Raw genomic sequence first — 22,139 nt, forward strand, 5'->3', positions numbered from 1 at the left:
TTGGGAGGGCAGAGTACCTCTGCAGACTAAGCACCCTGTATGGGAGCAGATGTAGGGCTGAGAGGCACTTTGACAGCCAAACCACTGTGGGTGGCACTTTAGTAACATCATATCCACAGAAAAGGTCACCGAGGGGTCAATACGATTCCTAACTTCCTCCTTTGCCCCTGAATGTTATTTCTCTCACCCCTTCTTCTCTGCTAGAGGGTCCTCAGATTTCATTTTTTTAATGCCCATGGAAATGCTGAGATTCTCTTCTAATTGAAATTGAGTACTTTTTTAGTTTCTCTTATTGTTGTCATCTTAGGCACCACATCAAAAAAGGAATTTTCAGAGTTGTATTTTCTTACTGCGACCAGCAAAAGCACAGGGAGTGATTGCATTGCTTTGTACACATGGATTGCTTCACGGAGGCAGGACTGTAACCCCACTCCCCCATCCCTAGTTCCTGACCAGGTCAGGAAGGGCACAAAACTTTTATCATTGACCCTTCACAAATGCTCAGTGTGCCATTACCTGGGGCATGTCAACAGATGCTAATCATTGTCCCTTGAGCGAAGAGCAAAAATCAACCAAAACAAAATCCTCAGGTAACTTTTGAATATAGATTGAAACAATGAGGCTGTGTTATTCTGGAAATAAGAGACAGGGTAAGTGGGGAATGGCAATGATGAATGTGGAATTATTCAACACAACCAAGAATACAAAAACCAGAGAGCAACTCTTCTTTAAAGTGGTTTTAATGACTGGGTTTTAAAAACAAATAAAATAAAGCATCATATTTATCTGTATTTCCTCTATTTTCCTTTGCATCTTCACTTAACAGAGAAGGGCTGAGGGGACGTGTGAGTACATTCACCACTTTAGTTACTTTTATATTCTTAAAGATTTTTCACATCTTTTATACTGAGGAATAGGCATTCATCTAGAGTAACAGAGTGCTGTTCACAAAGCAGATTGGATTGTAAATATCTAAATACTTTTCCTTGCCTTCAGCAATTTCTTCTGCACCTAGGGAAAGATTTAAATGCATCTGGTTACAGGAGCAAAGATGGAAAGGCCTGGAAGTTCGCAAGGATTAAAAAGTAGAGTCAACATCTACCACTTCCAAATTTTATGGTGGGCTTTAGCGCCGTTGGAGAAGCAGGACCTGGCATGTATCACCTGTCAGTCTGCTCAGGCTGGCCTAAGAAAATACCATAGAAAGGGTGGCTTAAATAACAGAAATTTATTTTCTCACAGTTCTGGAGGCTGGAAGTCCAAGATGAGGGCACCAGCAATGTCAATTTCTAGAGCGAGCTCTCTTCTTGACTTCAGATGGCTGCTTTCTCACTGTGTCTTCACGTGTGAGAGAGAGATGTCAAGCTCTGGTGTGTCTTCTTATAACGACACTCATCTCATCACGAGGGCCCCACTCTCATGACCTCCTCTAAACCTAATTATCTCCTAAAGGTCCCGTCTCCAGGGAGGTAAGGCTTCAAAACACGAATTTTGGGAGGACACAATTCAGTCCACAGCATCCTCCAGCTCCAGGTTTAATATTGCTCATGTATCCCTAAGGTTGGGCCTGGCCCTGGAAAGAAAGGCATGCTTGAATTCTTTTTGTCTGATGTTCTGGGTCAGCGCTTGAAGCAGTCTTGCTACTGGTTCTGCTCTGACCTACCATCTTTTTTTGTTTTAACAGATTTTATTTTTTAGAGCAGTTTTAGGTTCACAGCAAAATGAAGCAGAAAGTACAGAGTTCCCATACCCCCTGACTCCACTCCCCCCGACAAACACAAATGTGCTCAGCCTACCCTGCTATCAGCATTCCGCACCAGAATGGTACATATGTTACAATGGTTACAATGGATGAATCTACACTGACACATTATTATCACCTAAAGTTCAGAGTTTGCATTAGAATTCACTCTTGATGTACATTCTGTGGGTTTTGACAAATGTATAATGACATGTATCCACCATTGTAATATCATATAGAATAGTCTCAATGCCCTAAAAATCCTCTGTGTTCTGCCTATTCATCCCTCCCTCCTAACCCCTGGCAACCACTGATTTTTTTTGCTGTCTCCATAGTTTTGCCCTCTCCACAATGTCGTATGGTTGGAATCTTAAAATATGTAGCCTTTTCAGATTGGCTTCTTTCACTTACTAATAGATCTTTAAGATTCCTCTATGTCTCTTTGTGCTTAGATAGCTCATTTCTTTTTTTATGCTGAATATGGTGCCATCTTTAAATGTCTGGATTCTTGCCCTTGACCTCAAGTTTCTTGGTGCCTAGATTTGGCCTCACATACTCACGCTCTAAGTGTCTGTCTCCATCTCTGTTGCTTAGATCTTGATCCTCAGTTTGCAGAATGTGACGTCTGTCTGCTATTCTTCTTTTACCCATTCATCTCTCATCTTAGATCCGTGTTCCTTCATGATGCGTAACTTGGTATCTCACAGGCAACTGTCCTTTGCATAAGTCCCTGGCCTCTGCTCAACCCACAGGTTTGCTTGGCATTCCTTTGTGTGAAGTCCTATCCTTCCTGGAACCCTGGTATGGCGGTTGATAGGCAGGAAACTGCAGCAATGCTATAGAAATGTTTATGCACTTGCTTCTAGCTAAACATAAGCCTGTTCCAAAGAGCAAACTGGAATTTTGGTCCTGATTCCTGATGAGAGAATCCTGCAATGGCTGCATGAATCCAGTAAAAAATTCACATGCACACATGCACCGAAACTAAAATACTAAAATAGTAGTTGAGATGAGTTATTAAAATATATTTTTTTAATTTTCACTTCAAAATGGGATTGATATTAGGAATTTTTGAAGCTTCTCAATTAAAACTTCTTTGTAAAGCAAATTATTCACATGCAAAATGTATTACTTTCCCTTCTCCCACTTCCCCTCCTACCCTGGAAGTTAAATAGGTAGAAAATCCAAATAGTGGAGAAGAATGTTGGTAGCTTCATGGGTGCTCATATTGTAGCAAATTAGGGAGAATACAATAGCCAAGACTTGACTCAATATCACTAATATGATCCAGGCTTATTTGGTTCAGTTCTTTTATCACCATCTATAACTGCATTTTTTTTCCACACAGAGAAATAAAATGGTATGATGCAGAAAGAACTCCATTCAAAGCATTGGAAGATTAACCCTTCTTGGTTTTTCTGTACTGATAGAAATGACATAATTGCATATTGTGTTGGAATCCACGTGGGAAGTCTGAAGGGATGCTCTGAGAATTCATGCGCCGGTTGTTCAAGCCCTATGAAAATATGAAAAAGGCACTATATTGGGAAAACTCTGCAACAATAACAAAATGCACTGTGGTTTTACTCTAGCAGATGCAAATAAGATGGAGGGGGACGCCAGGCTTGAGAGAACACGGTGATGCGTCAGGCGGATGAGATGGTTGTAACCACTGGTACCTAAAGCACTGTGTGGGCTCTTTGATGAGAATGCAGATGATGCCAGGAATCATGAATGTATGTCATAATTATGTTAAACGACACTCGAAATGACCTGTTCTTGACCCATTTCTGAGAACAATTTGGTAGTTGTTTCTTTTCCAATGGTTGAAATCTCTTTTGTTTCTCTTTAAGTGAATGGCTAAATTCATCATTACAGAACTACAGATGATTTAATTTAACATGAAATGAATAAAAAATGGGCTTACTTCCACCTTGATTGCTGTCAGCATTTTAATAGTGGAAGAAGTGTCTTTTTATGCCTGGGATTGGACAAGATAGGGGGGAGAAAAGGCTTAGAATGCAGGGCTGAGGAAGCATCATGCTGTCTGTCCCTGGGGAGAAACGAAATCTGTCCTCATTTTGAAATAGCTCTTGGCTATGGCTCAGAAACGTTCAATGGGCAGCTTTAGAAATTGTAGCACTTTCTCTGACAAAGAGAAAAATCACTGTATGTCTGTGTACTCTTAAGGGCGATAGAGGAGGTTAAGAGGTAAATGCAGAAATTATTATGTACTTGTAAAAGTACCCACATTAATAAATATTCTTGTTTTTTTAAAATTAGAAAACACAATGCATTCTTCTGGAAACATAATTTTAAAAATTGCTGGAAAGTTTCTAATTTCAATTATTTTTTTCTATATTCAGATCACATGTTTCTATTCTACATTAAAGACTATATAGGATGTGTATAAATTAATCAATACAACTAACATGTAAGAGTACTTTCACCACAGTCTTAGAGTTTTTTTTCATTAATATTTGGCAATCTGCAAAAATCTTTTTACCCAAGGTCCTCATTTTGTAATCAAAGTGAGCTGGGGAACACATCTCCTGTTGTCTGTCAATTACGTCTTCCTTTTCCACACTCAAAAGTCTAATCTTAGATTTCCCTCACCTTTATATCACAGGCAATAGAAACTGCCAAACCTAAAATCAGTTTTGAACTTGAAGAGTTTACATAGGGTCAATGGAGTTGGAAGTTAGGATTCTTTTCTGTTTAAAAGGTATTTCAACCAGGAAAAAAAAAAATCAAGAAGTGTTTTTTGTTGTCTGTATGAAACAGTATAAGGAAACTGACAGATAAATGAGACATTTCAACAATATGCAGAGATAAAGCCCTGAAAATTAGCTTATCTTCAAAATGTTTTAGAGTTGTCCTTCTGGAATAAAGCCACTTTTATAGAAAATAGGGGAACGCTATTTTGAAGATTCCTTGACGGTATTGTTGTGAAACCAAGCATATTATCAAAGTATATACTCGGCCAAGAGAAGGCCTCCTATCTGGCCTAAAACATTTTATTTTAAAAATGGTATTTCTTTGTTATCAAATTCATTCTTAGGGAGTAGAGTGAAAAGAGTATGAAGTGTGGAAGTAAGCAGAGCTATGCTCAACAATCACTGAGCAGATGGAGCAACTGAAGACCCCTCAGAGTCAGTCTCCATACCTTTCTCAAACGGTTGTTTTAGAAGGGGTTTCATGAGATGATAAAATATGCAAAACACTTAACAGAGTGTCTATGTATAACAGTTATTCAATAAAGATCTGTTCCTTCTTCAGTCCTCAGAGGGATATAAGTACCCAGCAGAAATAACATCTAAGTTTTCTCTTTTCTACCCTCCTGGCAGATTTTATAGGAGAAAGTTGAATATGGATCACTTGACAGAGCGTTAAACACTCACAAACGAGTAATCTTGGGAAAGAGGAGAAATAATTAGAATATTAGGAATGTCCCCAGTGATGTTGTCTTGGTGACAATAAAGGGGCTGGTGCACTGCTGGATATGCACTAAAAGCCCTGGCCTTTGGATCACAATCAGATGGAATTGCTCCCTTTTGGAATTATTGTCCAATGACCAGCAAAACAGAGGCCTACCTCTGAAAACTGCATCTGCACTGATCATTTTCTTCCTTGACTCTAATTATCAAACTCTATCTCTGAAAAAAACCAACAACGGATTTGAAGTTTTAAGTTTGGAGAAATAATGTTTGTAATATTTTAACTAGTAATTATGAATGACATAATTCATGTCATTTATGTGATATAAAAATGTGAGATAAATATCATATAATGTAGTGTTTTACATGTTAGTAACTACAATATCTCTGTGAAAAATTAGTTACATTTTGCGTAGTACTTGTGGGATAATAAGACTTCCTAATAACTATTTGCTGTATACCTTATTGTGTGCCTGGCGTGGGGGTAGAGTGATAAAGAAAGAAATCATAGTTCTCACTCTTAAGGGACTTGTAATGAAGCAGATAGTGATAAGTGCCAAGAAGAAAATAGTACTAAGTGCAAATAGTGGTAAGTGCTAAGAAGAAAAGAAAACAAGATACCATGATGGAGTGTAGCAGCGATGTTGGATGGCTAGGGAAGCATCTCGGAGAAGGTAACTACTGAACTAAGACCTGAAAGATGAGAATAATTCAACCACAGGAAGTCCTAGGGCAAGAGAATTCCAGGCAAAAAGAACCAGAAGTGTTGCCTAGTGAGCAAATGAGTGCAAAGGCCATGAGAACTAAAAGAGCATATGTGTTCAGGGAAAAGAAAAAAACAAAACAGTATAATTGGGCCATAGTGACAGAGGGTGAACTTGGTAGGAAATTAAGTTGAGAGATGAATAGGCTTTGTAGGAGCATGGTAAGGAACTGAATATTATAAAAATTCATTGAATGAAGCAGGTATTAGTGAGTTTCAAGTAGGGGGATGCCATGTAAGATAACTGTGGTGCTGTGTGGAGAATGCATTGCAGGGGATGTGAGCAGAAAACAAGGATATAATTTAATACTATGGCAGTGGGCTAGATGAGAGACAATGGTGTCTTGGGGCAAGGTCACAGCAATGAACATGAAGAGATGGGCAGATTTAAGATATATTTTGGAGGGAGAGCTAATAGGACGGTGATAAATTCACTGTGGGGATTGTGGGGAGAGTTGAAAGAGGAGAATCATGAGTGACTCAGCGTTTTAACTTGAACGATGGAGTAGATATTGCTGCTATTTATGATACAGGGTAGAAAGTAAAAGGTTTCAGGTAGATCTGGAGTTCTGTTTGGGACAAGATCCTATTAGACATTCACCTAGAATTGGGTATAAGAGTCTAGAGCTTATGAGAGAAGTAAGGATTAAAGATAAAATATTTTAGGTCTTTAGTATATAAATGGTGTTTGAAGGCCATGGCACTGGGTCAATTCATTTGGAAGTATAAGATCTAAAACTGGGTAATGTTTAGACATCAACAAGATAAGGAAGATCCCGTAAAAGAGACTGAAAAGAAAAAGCAGAAAAACATGGTACAACAAATATTAAAATAATAAAAAAAATAACAAAAGCATTTTTAATGATCATAATAAAAGTGAAGAAAACGATGTTGGTCTACAAGTGTGAAATGTTCTTGAGAAATCAAGAAGCTAAAGCGGGAAACAGGAGCACAGGGTTGAGCAACAGGGAGCAGACTGGTGATTTTGGCAAGAGCGATTCCAGTGGAATGGATGGGATCCATGCCCAAGATGCTGAAGTGGAGTGTATCAAGAAGATGATGTAGGGAAACAGAAAGTAGGTCAGACGACTCAAGAAGTTTTGCTTTGAAGATAAGCAAAGAAATGAGACTGTAGCTGAAGAGACATGTGGAGTAGAAAGTCATTCTTTTTTTTCCCTGGAAGAAGAAGGTGCTTAATGACAGGATCAGAACACTTAAGGATGTCAGAGAGTACAAAATCCAGGGCACAAGTAATAAGATGACCTTTGAAAGAAAAAGTGGGACCATGCCATCTTTTGGAAGATCAAGGATGTGTCTTGGTATGGGAACAGGTGCAACAGGGGAGTGCAATTGCTGATGAGCAATGAAAAGGTTCCTATCTGATGGTTTCTTTTGTCCTGAGTAGGAAAGAAGCATGTCATAAGCTGAGATGAAGGTTTGGAGGAGAAGAAAGGAGATGTGAAGTAGAGTAGGAGAGCAAATTTGCAGGTCAGTGTTAAGAGTTAAATTGAAATATATTGCTATTAATGTTATTAATATTGTTTGGTCAGACTGTCCATGTTTTAGTTTTCTAGGTCTGCCATAACAAAGTACCACAACGCGGGTGGCTTACAACAGAAATTTACTCCCTCACAGTTCTGGAGGCCAGAAGTCTAAAGTGAAGGTGTCGGCAAGGTTGGTTCCTTCCTCAGGCTCCGAGGGAGAAATTGTCCCACGCCTCTCCTAGCTTATGGTGATTGCTGCAATTCTTGATGTTCCTCGGTGTGTAGATGTGTCACTCCGACCTCTGCCTCATCTTCACATAGCCTTCCTCCCTCTGTGTGTGTCTGTGTCAAATTTCCCTCTTCTTTTAAGACATCAGTCATATCGGATTTAGGGCCCACCCTAATCCAATATGACCTCATCTTAACTTGACTGCACCTACAAAGACTCTCCTTCCAAAAAAGGTCATCTTCACAGGTTCTAGGTAGACATGAATTTTGGGGGGACACTATTCAACCCAGTATATACAGTTGTGTAATTTTCTCTAGAAATGTTTAGTTGCTTGGGTCCAAATACTGAGTTTAATCAGGGTGATGTTTATAAAAATTTTTATGGTATTGCTTCCTGTATACATAAACTTTAGGTATAAAATGACCAAATTAGTATTTTTAGTGGTTTTTGCTAGGTGCATAAAATTTATCTCTTTTTGTAGGAAGATGTATTTTCAAGCTAGACTGTAAGTTTTGCATATTTCTGATGAGTTTGAATGAAAGATTAAAGCGAGAACTTTACATCTTCTGCAGCTCAGCTTTTGCTTTCAGATACGTTTCATCATCTGGATAATAGTCAAAATCCAGAGGCGTGAGTACTACCCCTGTTCTGCCAATGACTATAATAGGATCCTGGTTCTGTCAAGAAACTATTATCTTTTTTTAATTGCAAGGAGTTCATAAATTTCAAAATAAATTCCTCCTCCAGATTTTACAAATTAAAAACCAGAAGCGTACATGTGCTAACTGAATTACCAAAGACATTATATTTGAATAGAAGTTCAGCTGGTGGAACTCTTAGTCCAGTGTTGTTTTTGCTATGTCATAAAATTGTTCTCAACCTTTTGCTCCTCATTTATCAAGTGAGGAGAATATACCCCTTGACTCTCTGTAGTGGCTGTTACAAGTAGAGAATGAGGAGAAATAAATGAAACAGATTTGCAATCCTAGACTCATCCCCTTATAACGAAGACGAATTTCCATAGTTCTGGCATCTGACAATTGGATCTTCATTTCTAACTCCCTTATTGTAGTGTTATAAATATAATGAAGTGCATATAAATACAAAACCAATGTCTTGCTTTAAAATGAATAAATATTGGAAAATAATATAGAAATTACTACATTTCTTCTGTTATTCACAAAAATAGCAATTTCTAATTATCAGATATCATTCATTTCCATATCACAGATTCTTTTCTTCTATTTTCCTAATTATATACGTTTTTATAGAAATAACTAGCTTTGTAGAAATAACTGTAAAATTATCAAGTTTTCAGCCTCAAAGAGCAAACGAAAAATCAGGGACAGTGTGTTTGACCACATTTCCAGTTGGTAAACAAGTCTTGGTTGGATAGCTCTGTTTGTGAAGTGGAAATGTCGTCAACAGACCCTTAGTCCCTACAGTCCACAGAGAAGGCTAAATCTGCTTCTGATTTGTACATGATCAACTACATAAAATATTGATGCAGTTAAGTGATGCGTTGCTATTGTTCATCTCTTTGTACTCAAATGTAACATATGTTTACAAAAGAACACTGATCTGGAAGCAGATTGAAACAGTTATATATTAAAGTTTGTTGGGACAACAGATTGCAAAATAAAAGTTTATTTTCTGAGTCTCGCACTTTCCATTAGTATGTCCAATATGGGCCTACATTTTGATTCTAGCCTCCTCTCTGTTCATTTCCTTTTCATTTTAAACTTATTGCCTCATCCATTAATTTGCAGGATTATAAACCATAACCAAATTCGAGTCCCTCTGTTGTGTGCCCCCCAACAGCGCATGTCCAAACAGGCAGCTCGTGTGATCCTTTGTAGGAAGGAATGTGAAAGGAAGGTGGTCAGCAGTGTCCATATCCTTAATGAATGTTAGCGCTTAAGCTGGTTTCACCTGCAATAAGAGATTCGAAAACTTTGCTAATTAGAATCTCTACATCAAAGCAGAGGCAGACAATCTATTGGCACCCTGGTTAGTTCCTGAAGGTCTGCTGTAACAGCTTTCCACAGCACAGATGACCTCCAGGCAAGGCCCATTAAGGAAACAGTCTTAATTTCACATCAAACCACTTCTTTTATGATGAACTGAATCAATCGGAATGTTCAGTGCTGAATGAAAAATAAACTTAGAGCCCTATTCGATATTCTGAATAGTTTACAAAGTTTCCTTGAATCCTGTGATACATAGAAGTGAACTCTACCCCACCATTGGAACAATCCAAGAACACAGTGGTCTTAGAAATCATCTCAAGTTCTCGTTTTGGGAGGCACTGGACATTTATATATTCAGAAAGTTAGTATATAGCTGGCAGGTATAGATTTTCCCAACGGAAGGAATAACTAGAAAGATACTATCATTATGGATGAAGAGTTATTATTACAGGTGATTTTGTCTTTTGTTCTCACTTATTGCAAGAACTGAGTTCTTGGCAAAGGATACCCTTTAGGTTCCGTTGAGAACACTCTTAAGGGATCAGGTCAAGTTCTGGGGGTTTCCGTGGACTCTGATAAAGGCTGAGAGGAAGAGCTTTCTGCTTGCTTTCAAGCTGACTTCCCATCTGAGAGGCTGCTGCTTCTGATTTCTGGCTCCAGACAAAGCCTTTTCTCAGGGGTTTGCTGAGGGAGCGAATGCGCTCAACCCTAGTTGCTCCACATTCTCGGGCCCTCAGTATTCCCAGCCTGCTCTGCAGGTCTTTAGCTCTCAGCACTTAGAAACAACATCTGAAACCCTATGGGATAAGAGACAGCTGGGGCAGGTACTACTTTATTCTACCTGCCTCCTCTGATCTACCTGCAAAAACAATAAACTACAAAGATTTGATCCTAGTTTTGCCTTTGCTAGCTGGGTGTCCATAGGCAAATTACATGGCCTCTCTCTGTTTCAATTTTATCATCCTTAAAAGAGGAATTATGCATGTGATAAGACTGTTCAAAGAATTAAATGTGATATTTTATGTGAAAGTGTTCCCACGATAGAGTAGGACTTATCGAAATAATAGTTTTCTTCCCCTCAAACCCTGCATTAAGTTTCCAATAAGGAGTAGAGATCCAAGGTGGTGGGGTACAGTCCTGAGGATTTGTATTTGGAAATTCCCTCATGTTGTGGCAAATTAGGTCCCATGCTTTGGGGAAACAAGTGCTTCTGTCCCTGTATCCCTTCTTCTCTCCCCTAGAGTGGGAATTCCTCTCCACTTTTCCATATTCCTAATGATCTTCATTGCCTTTGCATGGCTTACTTCCTCCTTCGTTGGGCATGGGATTGGGAGTCCAGTATGAAATATTTTCTGGTACAATGCCTCTCTTAACAGATGCCTCTTGTGTAGATACTGCCCATACATTCCTGTTTTTATATCAGTGCTTTCTACAATAGGAGCAGGAATAGCAAACGCTTGCTAACAGAAGTTACCATGTATCTTTAGAGACATCTTACAAAGTGTATTATTTACATTTTTTCCTCATTTTTTTGTCTTCATTTCCCTGAAACACAGTAGGCACTCAATACGTACTTGCTAAAGGAATAAATAAATTAGCTATGGGTTGAAGTAGGACTTGGAGGTCTAGAGATTGGTGAGAGAAGGAGCAGCAGTGGTGAGGTGGATGAGGGGAGACAGTACAAAGTAACCTCAGGAATCGAAAATTTATACTGGCAGGAAGGGTGAGTGAGAATCTTTGGAAGATTTAAAGATTTATACGTCATCAAAGTAGAGTACTTGAGGAGTACTTAGGTCTTGGTACAATTTCAGGGATCCAGGCAAAAGTGAAGTGACTAAGCGAGCAAATTTTGACGCTGAGAAAGTTGGGATGCAATAAGTATGGAAGATGCTAGGTGGAAGAAGGTATACCTATGAACCAATGGCCTGACTGGCGAAGCAAATGATTAAGTCATTTCAGGTGATCTGGAGTTCCCATAGACTTGTTGGGTCTGGATATGGTGTTATCCAAGATAAAGAGGATAAATTGTGTGCACTTGGTGACTGGTGACATGAGGAAAGTACATTGGAGGAGGTGCTCAGATCGCTCCCCACCACCCTACTCTCCCCAGAGGATGAAAGGACATCTCCTCTAGGAAAAATAGGCAAAAGCCTCAAGGATTATGATGTCTAGCAACAACGACCTTCCCTGACCCACTCATTCATAGGCAAAAATCAAAAGAAGATTCCAGAACAATCCCACCTACCCACCCCAAAAATAACACAACCTCAGCACCACAGTATGCCTTGGAGACCTTTAGGCTTACCCCAATTTGCCTTTTATCGCTGTTCAGATCAGTCCTTACAAGAAGCCTGGAGCTTCCAGCTTATCCTGCATCACTTCTTACCTCCAGATTGCTATGTACACCCCCAAATCTAAAATCTTTCCACTGCCCTCCTTGAAACTCTCAGTCTGCCACCAGCCTCTTCTCTGAATTTTTCCTTCAGAGAACTGCAGACCTCTCATGTGATGGCTGTTTCTCTTCCTCGCCACTGCTGCCATTGGGCCTCACGTAGATGTTCCTGCTGCTTCCAGATATCACTGTCCACCCTTCCTTCCAAAAGCCTTGGAACTTTAAAGTTTATGCCATCAGACAGGTTATTTGTTAACCATTTTTTCTGTCCCTGTGTCATTCTTAGCCCATTCCTTGAAGATATTGGCTCCTCACTGTCACTCTTACCAGAACTATGCCTATAATCATTATTGATGATTTCAATATCCACATCGGTGATGAATCCAATTTCCTGACCTCTCTCCCTTGACTTTCAGTCTTCCAACCATCTTGTTCTTTACCTACCTTGGTCACCCACTCCAGACACATTCCCTGTAGTACTGTCCCATAGAACTTCCTATGACATTGCAAATGTTCTATATCTGCACTGCCTGATACTGTGGCAGCCAGCCACACGTGGCTACTAACTGTTAGAAAAGTGGCTAGTGTGACTGAAGCACTGGATTTTAATTTTAATTTTAATTAATTAAATTTAAATTTAAATAGCCACATGTGGCTAGTGGCTATCTTTAACAATGAGGTCCTAGACTTTATCATTATTATAAACTACATTGTCTCTATAATCTTAAGCTCAAGTATCACTAACTCTCAAATCATCACCTCCTACCTTTCAAACTCACTCGCTACCTTCACGACCCCAACTGTATCAAAATTTCTACCAAAGAGTGATCCCGCTGAGTCTCTCCATGTTTCACATCCCTCCTTGCTTCTTTGTGTCCTCACTTCGCTCTTTAACCCGTTAGGATTCCAGGGTCCATCAATAAAAGCACGACCTTGCATTCACATTTAACTGTATTGTCCCCCTATCTCTTCATCATACTTGCCTGGCAAAACCTCAACCCTGCTTAAACGCAGCTCTTCACTTCAAGTCTGCACTTATACACTAAACATGGCTAAAGAAAGGCACACAACCATGCTCACTGGTGAAATGCTTGACCATTAACTTCAGGCGGCCCTGAGTGCTGGCCAAGTAGCCAACTACATTTCATCATCCTTTCACTGTTAAACTCTCCTGAATAAAAGCTTTGTAGGCCAGCCCAGTAGCACAGAGGTTAAGTTTGCACGTTCTGCTTCAGCGGCCCGGGATTTGCCCGTTCAAATCCTGAGTGTGGGCCTGAGCACTGCTTATCAAGCCATGCTGTGGCAGGCCTCCCACATATAAAGTAGGGGAAGATGGGCACAGTTGTTAGCTCAGGGCCAGTCTTCCTCAGCAAAAAGAGGAGGATTGGCAATAGAAATTAGCTCAGGGCTAATATTCCTCAACAAAAAAACCCAACACTGTGCACTTTCTCTATTCTCCTCAAACCTACAATACATTCTTCCTCAAGACCTTCAGCTTATGTTTTTCAGTCTTATTTCATGAAGAAAATGCAAAGAACAACAAGAGGACTTTATATCCTCTTCCAGTTCTTATTCCTCCCCTCCCTTTTTTTTTTCCCTTCCAGAAAAATTCAATATGCAAGCTATTAGGTGGGACCAAAAAAGAGGGCATTTGCATGGGAATTAGGATGGTGGGAACCAGAGAATGGTAAGGAAGGCGTCTATGGAGCAAGGCAGCTCAGCATGGGCTTTGTTGCTCACATAGGGAAAGTAGACTCTCAATACTACACTTACGAACCAATTTACACCTGTATTATATATTCCGCCTTCCTCCTATTACTTGAATTAATGGACCCTTCTATTCAAGGCTAACTCCTCTGCTTGTATACTAGGTCCCATCCTCTCTTGATTAGTTAAGGACATCCATTCACGTCTTCTTCAACATTAGTGTATCCCACGGACACTCCCATCAGAATACTAACATGCTGTATTATCTCATGTCTAAAAATAAAATCCCTTGACTTCACCTTATCCTCCAGATACTGCCCTGTTCTCCTCTCCACTTGAAAGCAAAATTCCTTGGAAAAAAACGGTTTTATTCTCCATCTTCAATTCCTCTCCTCCTATTCTCTCTTGAACTTACATTTCAGCATCCTTTAATTCTTACCACTTCTCCAAACCTGCTCTCCTCAAGGTCACCAGTGGCTTCCATATCATTTAATCAAAGGGTCAATTCTTAGTACTCACTCATTTGACCTATCAGCAGCTTTTAGCACAGCTGAACAATCACTCATTTTGGGAAATACTTTGTTCACTAGGTTTCTGGGGAACTCTTGGTTCTCCTTCTACCTTAGTGGCTGCTACTTCACTATCTCCTTTGCTATATCTTTCTCTTCTCCTCAATGTCTATACTTCGGAACGTCTCAGGCATCAATCATGAGAACTCCTCACTTCTCTGTCTACATTCATCCCCTAGATGAGCTCATTTGTTTCATAACTCTATGAGCTGATGACTTCCAATGTATACCTCTCCTCTGAACTCCAGACCTATTGCATACAACTGCCTATGCACTATCTCTATACAGATGTCTAATGCATGTTGGAAGCCTAATATGTCCAAATCTTCACTCATTGTTTATCCAATATCCTCCAAACCTGCTCCTCTTATAGTCTTGCTCATCTCAGTAAATAACAACTCTATTCCCTAGTTACTCGGGCCCAAACCCTTGGAGTGATTTCTCATTTGATCCATCATCAAATTCTCTCAGCTTTACTTAAAAATATATCTAGAATTAAGGCCAGTCCATGTAGCCAAGTGGTTAAAGTTCTGTGTGTTCTGCTTCAGGGGCCTGGGTTCGCAGGTTTGGATCCTGGGTGCAGACACACTCCACTCAATAGTCATGCTGTGGAGGCATCTCACATACAAAGTAGAGGAGAGTGGCACAAGATGTTAGCTCAGGGCAAATCTTCCTCACACACACACAGAAAATATATATATATCTCTAGAGTCTCACCACCTTTACCATCTCCGTGCTACTCTCCTGGTGCTGCCCACAGTCTGCTCTTATCCAGATCACTACAGCAAACTCCTAACTGGTTGTCTTGCTTCCACTCTGGCCTTTATTAAGCCTAGTCTATCTTAATGAAGCAGTCAGAGTTGTCCTTTTACATCTGTGTTCTTTCCTCTGGTCAAAACTCCTCCCTGGCTTCTGTTTTGCCTTCAGAGAAAAATCCAGAACTCTAGGACATGAACTTCTTGCTCCTCTGACTGGATTTGCTACCCATCTCCTCTCTCTTCTCTGGGAATTGTCTTCTTTGCTCTTCCTTATGGGCTTTACACTTGTTTCAACCACAGGATCTTAACAATTGCTGCTTCCTCTGCCTGAAACATTCTTCCTCCAAATATGCACATGGATCTCTACCTCACTTCCTTCAGATTTCTACTCAAATGTCAAGTAATCAAGGAGAACTTCCCTGACCACCCTATGTAAAAATCACACCTTTTTCCACCCTTGTCCTCCCAACATGCCCTATTCTGCTCACTCTGCTTTATTTTTCTCTGTTACACTCCTCGCTACTTGACATCTCATATGTTTGTTTATTGTCCATCTTCCTGCCTCTTAACTGGAAGCTCAGTGAGAGCAGGGGTTTTGTTTGGTTTGTTTGCCGCTGTTTTGCTAGCACTAGAGCAGTGCCTGACAGATAGCATGTACTCAATAAATATATTGAAAAGTTGCAGAAATGAATAATAGATCCCATCCTTCAAGGGTGGATATTAATTATTCTGAGAGAAATATCCATTAAGTCATTATGAGTTATTAACACCTCAGTGTAATTTATGTCCAATTACAGCAAAAAAGACTTGAGGGAATGGGGACAGGTGGGAATCAGGATATCTGGTCTCCAATCCTGGAACTGTCCTTAACCATTCTGTGACTCTGCATAAATTTTGGGGGGAGGGGGTCTAGATTTTGTCATCTGTAAAATGTTGTTGGACTAGATTGGTGGTCCTTGGCCTGGAGCCTAGGGACTCCTCATTAGCCCACAAGGGGCTTCAGGGCATATGTGTGTCTCCTACTGTTGTATGCAAAATTTCAAGGCTGTACATTTTTTTTCTAGACGAGAGAAAGGTCTGTGATGCTGAAATGGAGTAGAAGTCCTTGAAGTTTCTTTTAGCCCTAACTTCATATGATTCTAAGTTTTGACAGAGGATGACAGGAGACAGCCCGATGCCATTCTGCACAGTTAGAAGGCAGCCCCAGTTCTGCCACATCCTGAGCAAGTCACTCCTCTCTCACTTTGGTTTCTATCACTTGTAAAATGAAGGCATTGGACTAGATGATCCAAAATAATATCTTCCAATTCCACACTCAACTCAAACAAACCAGACCAAAACAAAGAAACAAACAAAGCATGGCAGCAAGCTTGGGAATTTAGATTGGTCCTGCTGGGTCCTCAGAAGTCAGAATCCCAGATCTGTTAATGTCCTAAGGGCACTTTGAAAGGTAAGAAAGGGACCATAGAGAGGTGGTTCCTGCATAAGATTGTAGCTGAGGGACACTCAACGTTCTCAAAGACAGAAGATTAAGTCTTAAGGATGACTGAGAATGGAGGTGAATACGCTTCACTGCTGTCCTGAAAGAGACTTGGGATCTGATTCCTTACAGTTTTACCTCATAGAGCCTGAAATAAATTATGGAAAAGATCTCTTTGCAGTGTTGGAGAATTTTATTTTGAAGGGTTAAATGAGTGGGTATAGTCTAACCCTCCCTTGTTAGTCTGCTTTTCTCATTAGAATCCAGATAACATTTTGTTATTGAGGAAATGAATTTGTCACAACATGCATAATTCTGATTTGTTCCACTCTTCTTCCAGTTCTCTCCCCCTCGCCCTATGTCCTTGCTAGTGCCTGTTATTTCTCTCTTTATGAGTGTGTCCTGTTTGTTCCGGGAGAGAAATTCATGACTGCGTGCTAAGAACACACAGCACTTAGAGGAAGTTGTTTGAGCCTCTCCTTCCCTAGATACAATGTGGCCCTGGAGACAAGAGCATGGAAAGTGGAAGGTTGATCTGTGATCCCCTCATTCCTTCAGCCACATCTACTGCATGCCAAGCCCTATGCTGAACACCTAAAGGCAAAGGAGAGACACTCCCTGTTCTACACTCTCAGAGTCACAACAAAACAAGGCTGGATGCCTTCACCCAGAGATCTGCACTAGAATTTACTCTGTGTCCAGCATTTTGCTCCTCCCTCCCTGGAAGTGGGGAGGCCGGGTGTATGATGACAAGGAGAGCGTCTTTGGCCTATAAGTTGTCTTCATGACTCCTGTGAAGGAATGAGACTGAATGGGGCATTTTCTCCAGGCCTGGCCCAAACTCGGCCGTGCCTCGAGGGCGCATTAGGCTGCAGGTCACAGCAGCTGGAGCCCAGGCGCCCAGAGCCGGTCACGCGTCTGTGCTGCCCGCTCCACGAGGCACAATGGAGTCATTGACTATTTATTTACTCCGTACAACAAGGCCGCTGTTGACTTAATTACGGGAGCCTCTCAGCCACCCCCGGGACCTTTAAATGACTAACGGACTCTCCATTGCCACTAACTCATCTCTTCTTAACCTCTCTAAGTCAGAAGTCTCCCACTCCTGGGAGGGTGCGCGCTAGGTGTGTTCGAGGCACGCAGAGCAGGGAGTGGTGACCGAGAGAGCAGAGGCCTGTGGTTTTACTTGAGAGCCGGGTAGAATTTGGCAGGACTGAGTTTTGAATGTTTCAGGTCAGGGGTGAATCAGTCCCTAGCCCCAGGATGTGGAGGGTGGCAATGCTGCGCCAGGCTCTGGCAAGGACTTAACCCTACGAGGGCTGCAGTAAAGAAAGCAACAGAATGACAAACGATCTCTCCAGCCAAGACAATTGCTCCCAGGGGACACGAAGTCTCTTTACTTCCCGGCCTTCGGAGGAATTAGAGATTAGAGTTCCAGCCGGGATCGGGGCTGCTCCAGGACTCAGCAGAACCACAGGCTCTCACCTGGCCCTTTCCTTATACAGCCCGTTTGAAAACTGTCTCCGGGCCCAGCGTGCCCGGCCGTTCCCGCTCAGCCTCACTTAAACCTCCTTGCAAATCGCTGCTCGCCAACTTCCTCTGGGGGCAACTTGCAAGTCTCTGTTCTAGTTAATACTGTAAGGCCGAGGATAAAATAGCAACGGTATTGAATAGATGTTGACTTTCCCGACCCAGAGGAGCGGAAATCGGGGATTGTTTGCAGAAGCTAATCGTTTCTACTGAGAAGCAGGGAGAGCCTTGTGTGCTCGCCGCCAGCGGCCCCACCCTGGAAGCCGAGCTGAGGGAAGACACAGGGACTTAGGTGCCTCGCCCCACCTTGGGCCTGTTAAAAAGGCCTCCAGAGAGTTTAGACGGGCGGCCGCCAGGCCGGGACTGCTCCCCAGGCTCCTTTTTCCAATCTTTGGGTCTGCGACCTCCAGTTCGGCGCCCCTCAGATCTCAAACCCAACTTCTTTCTGAGATTTGTTTGGGTTGAGAGTTCAGGGACCTGGGAGCAGAGGAGGCTTCTGCAATTAAGGCGCCAAACAGGCGCAGAGACTGCCCGCCGATACGCCGACACTCGAGAGAGGTCCCTTTCCGTTTTTAGCAAGGAAGGCAGGGAGAGGGGCGCTGTGACTCCAGGCGTCTAAGAGGGTCTGGGCAGCGCAGGGAAGCGCACTGGCGGTGTGCACAGCGGGCGGAGGTGGGGGTGAGGCGCAGGTCGAGATCTTTCCCGCAGACCTCAAAGGGAAACGCCAGTAGGTGGACTAAGAGGGCCACTTTGGAGACTACCAACTGCTCCCCAAATCCTGGAAGCAGAGAAGTTTCGTTGCTATGGTTTTGGAGAGGTATAAAAGCCACCACCCAGAACCAAACGTGCTGGGGCTCCTTATATGTGTTGTAACCACCCAGAGCCAGGCAAATTCCTTGGCAATTTGCATCACATCCCGACCAGACATCTGGTTCCCGGTCCCCCCATACCAGAGCAGGCAGGGGTGTGTACAGGGGATGAAGTCCCGGCTGGAAGATTCATAACGTCCAAGTCTGAGGGCGCTCAGAATTCTCGTGCTTTCGCTCCTGCGGTCCGGGGTTGAGCGCTGCGCCCTGGTGGCCGCGGCGGCCCACAGCGTGCAGGGGCCGCGGGGAAAGGAGCGCGGCGCCTTTAAAAGCAAGAGGCGAGGAACCCCCGCCAGGAGGCGTGTCCGTCGCCGCCGTGGCCGCCGCCGCTGCTCCGCGGTCTCTGTCTCCGCCGCCGCCGTCACTCGCGCTCGGCGCCTGCGGCTGCGCTGCTCTGTCCGGGAGCCGGGGACTTCCCGCCCGACCTCCTCCGGCTGCTCCTCCCCGAGGACCACCCCTCCCCCTCCCCGCCCACCTCACCCTCAGCAAAAGGTAAGGACTCCCCCCGGCTCGGCTCCGCTCCCGGCTGCCTCCGGAGGTGTCTGTTCCCACGAGGACCAGAGGGACTGGGGTGGGCGAGGGGCATTCTCCGCCTGGAGAGGAAGAAGGCGAACAGCAGCGCGGCGGAGCCGGGTGCGCTCGGGGCACCTGCTGGACCATTTGCTGCGAGTGGCTTTGTCCCGCTCGCCTCAGCCAATTCCCGTCAAGGATGCAAGTGGCTCGGTTGGCTGCAGGCGCTCGCGTTCTCCACCTAAAATGATTTAATAAGTGGACGTGTCAGGAAGTGGCCTCAGCTACTGGGACTCACGCGAGGCGAAGAGAGACAGATGGGAAGAAGCTGTGTGTCTGCCTGCGGCTGTGACGAACTCCCCAGCCTGCCTCCAACCTCCCTTTCTTCCATTAACCCTGCTCCTTAGTTCTGTGTTGAGGAAGTACAGACATTCATTTTAACCGGGGCCAGTATTGAGAGAGTCTGAAAACTAGGAGGACGTCCCACTAGGGTAAGGGGAGTAGTGTCACCAATCAGTTCTTGATCATAAACGACAAGAACTTTTAATGGCTCTCATCTCCTGATATTTTTACCTTCAAGGAGTTCTTTACTAAACACGACCTAGCTGAGGCTCCTTACATACTGATTTCCAATTGGGGGAATAGGGAATATTAGACAATTTACTTCTACTATCCTTTTGGTAACACACAGATTATCTTCTGTCATTTCTTCAGCTTCACACTGTAAGTATTGCCATCAGAAATTACCTTATGGGTTAATGATTATTTTCATTTCACAAGAGATGACTGATTCATTTGAATCTTAATTAGTCTGTAGTTTAGTTGCTGGAAGATAGGCAATAATATTTCAGTCTTGATGTGTGTAAGTTCATTCCCTTATAACTTTTTATAGAAAGCATTCCTGTAACCACTAAAGCAGCTTCCAGTGGCCTCAGGAACTTTTAGTTAAACAAACAAAATGAAACATGCAGAAGGAAGGTGATAGAGAAATAAGTGATGCCTAGAAGTCTTACCTGTTTGTCTTCTTCTATTTAAACCCATTGGAGATTGCACAGGCTGAAATGAAAAAAAAAAAAAAGGGTTCCAGGATGTGGAAATCTATTTTAATTCAACTTCTTAATTAAGATATACTTCTCTTTGGCATCTAAAAATTAATTAAAACTCTAAATGTCATTAATCATCGATGCAGCAGAATGTTGGTAGAACAGCCGATATGCATTCAGAATCACAAGAGATTGCATAGTATTGCATTCATAGTTAGGAAGAGTGAAGTGCAAGTGTTCAACAGTGTGGTTTTAATTGATATCGGCTCTGACTTTATTCTCCGGCACCTCTAATGCCATGGATGAACAGGCTGTTTATTTTACTTTAGCTGCAATACAACAGGCCACATGAGTGGAAGAATAGGTCAGGTGTTACTATAAGATGAGGCTTCTCAAATGTCACAAAACAGCAGGACTTCAGTGTCAAGTCAAATAAAATCCTTAGAAAGAATTCCATGTGAAAAATTTAAATACAGATATGGCATAGAAAACCTAGAAATACCTTTGAAATTCAGGTTGTCCTGGGATATGTATTTGCTGTTTCTTGCAAAAGGTATAGGCATTGTCTTTTTAAACATTGTGCTGTAAGGATTATTACACATTTATCCATGCCCCAGCAGGTGGCAGCTAACTAGAATAAGATTCATTTTCACTGGAAGAATAGAAAACTAAAATTGCTTCGCAAGTAATAGTGCCCAAGAATAAGAGGTCTTTAGTGTCAGTAAATATAAAAATACAGTCAGATGAAGCTAATGGCTTTTTGTTGTTGTTGCTGTTGGAACAAGCTTTGCATGAGCATGATATGTATTTTATTCTTTGCTAATTTATCATAGGCTTGATATCTCTTCATGTCAGCTTTCTGTGGTTTTTTTTTCCTTTGAGGCTTACTTTTAGATGCAGCTCCCCTCTGTGTGTGCATATATGTGTGTGTTTGCAGTTTGTCATCCCTGCTTTGACCTTGGAACCTACAGAGCTTTGGCTCCTAGAAATAAAGGTTGCCATATGGTTAAATGAGAAAAAAAAGCAAATGAAACCATGGAATAAGGTGTGTAAATCTCACTATTACTAAATAAATATGATCATCTGACACCAAATAGTGGTGTATTGTTTTGTTTTGTTTTGTTTTGAGAAAGGAGCAAATTTCAAAACATACACAATTTTAAAAAGAGTTAAATCTGCTCAGTGAATACTATATAATGACTTTATCAGTCCTTCATATAGCCCTAGAACTATGATGTGTGGTATCAGTATTGGGGAAAAACTTGTAACAACTTCAGAATTGCCTTACACCACCAAATCATTCTGTTCTAGTATTTGGGAAGTATTTTTAGGGTTTTTTTGTTGTTGTTGTTTTTGCCCTGGGAGTGAGTGATGTTTAATGAGAAAGTATGAGAATTAATCTGATTATCCTTGTAACAGATGGAAATCTGGAGGTGGAGAATGCTAAAGCAATAACTAGTTGTACATTTTAGAAATGTCTTTAGCCACTGAACATTGACAGCATGTTATTCAATATTCCGAATTCTTAGTGGTCTTTCAGGCAGTTTTTGTACTGAGAAACAAGTAGTTTAGTGCTCATAAGGAAACTCAAAGTTAATGTAAATGGCTTTTGTAGTAGCATGCCCTGGAAAAGGATGACTGTTAGCACATCCTGGGTATG

At 41.9% G+C, this 22,139-nt stretch overlaps 1 protein-coding gene across 5 annotated transcripts in view; it reads left to right on the plus strand.

The window, feature by feature from the left end:
* Nucleotides 1-19,286: 19,286 nt before the first annotated feature.
* The window catches only part of GRIK2 (glutamate ionotropic receptor kainate type subunit 2), a 627,117-nt gene continuing 624,264 nt past the window's right edge, over nucleotides 19,287-22,139 (plus strand). For all 5 annotated transcript variants that reach the window (XM_014841096.3, XM_070496405.1, XM_070496406.1 and 2 more), the window contains exon 1: nucleotides 19,287-19,418. The gene's annotated coding sequence lies outside the window, so the exon portion shown is untranslated. The remainder of the gene's footprint in view (nucleotides 19,419-22,139) is intronic.

The sequence above is a fragment of the Equus asinus genome, chromosome 24, assembly GCF_041296235.1.
Source record: "Equus asinus isolate D_3611 breed Donkey chromosome 24, EquAss-T2T_v2, whole genome shotgun sequence".
Classification (NCBI taxonomy): Eukaryota; Metazoa; Chordata; class Mammalia; order Perissodactyla; family Equidae; genus Equus; species Equus asinus.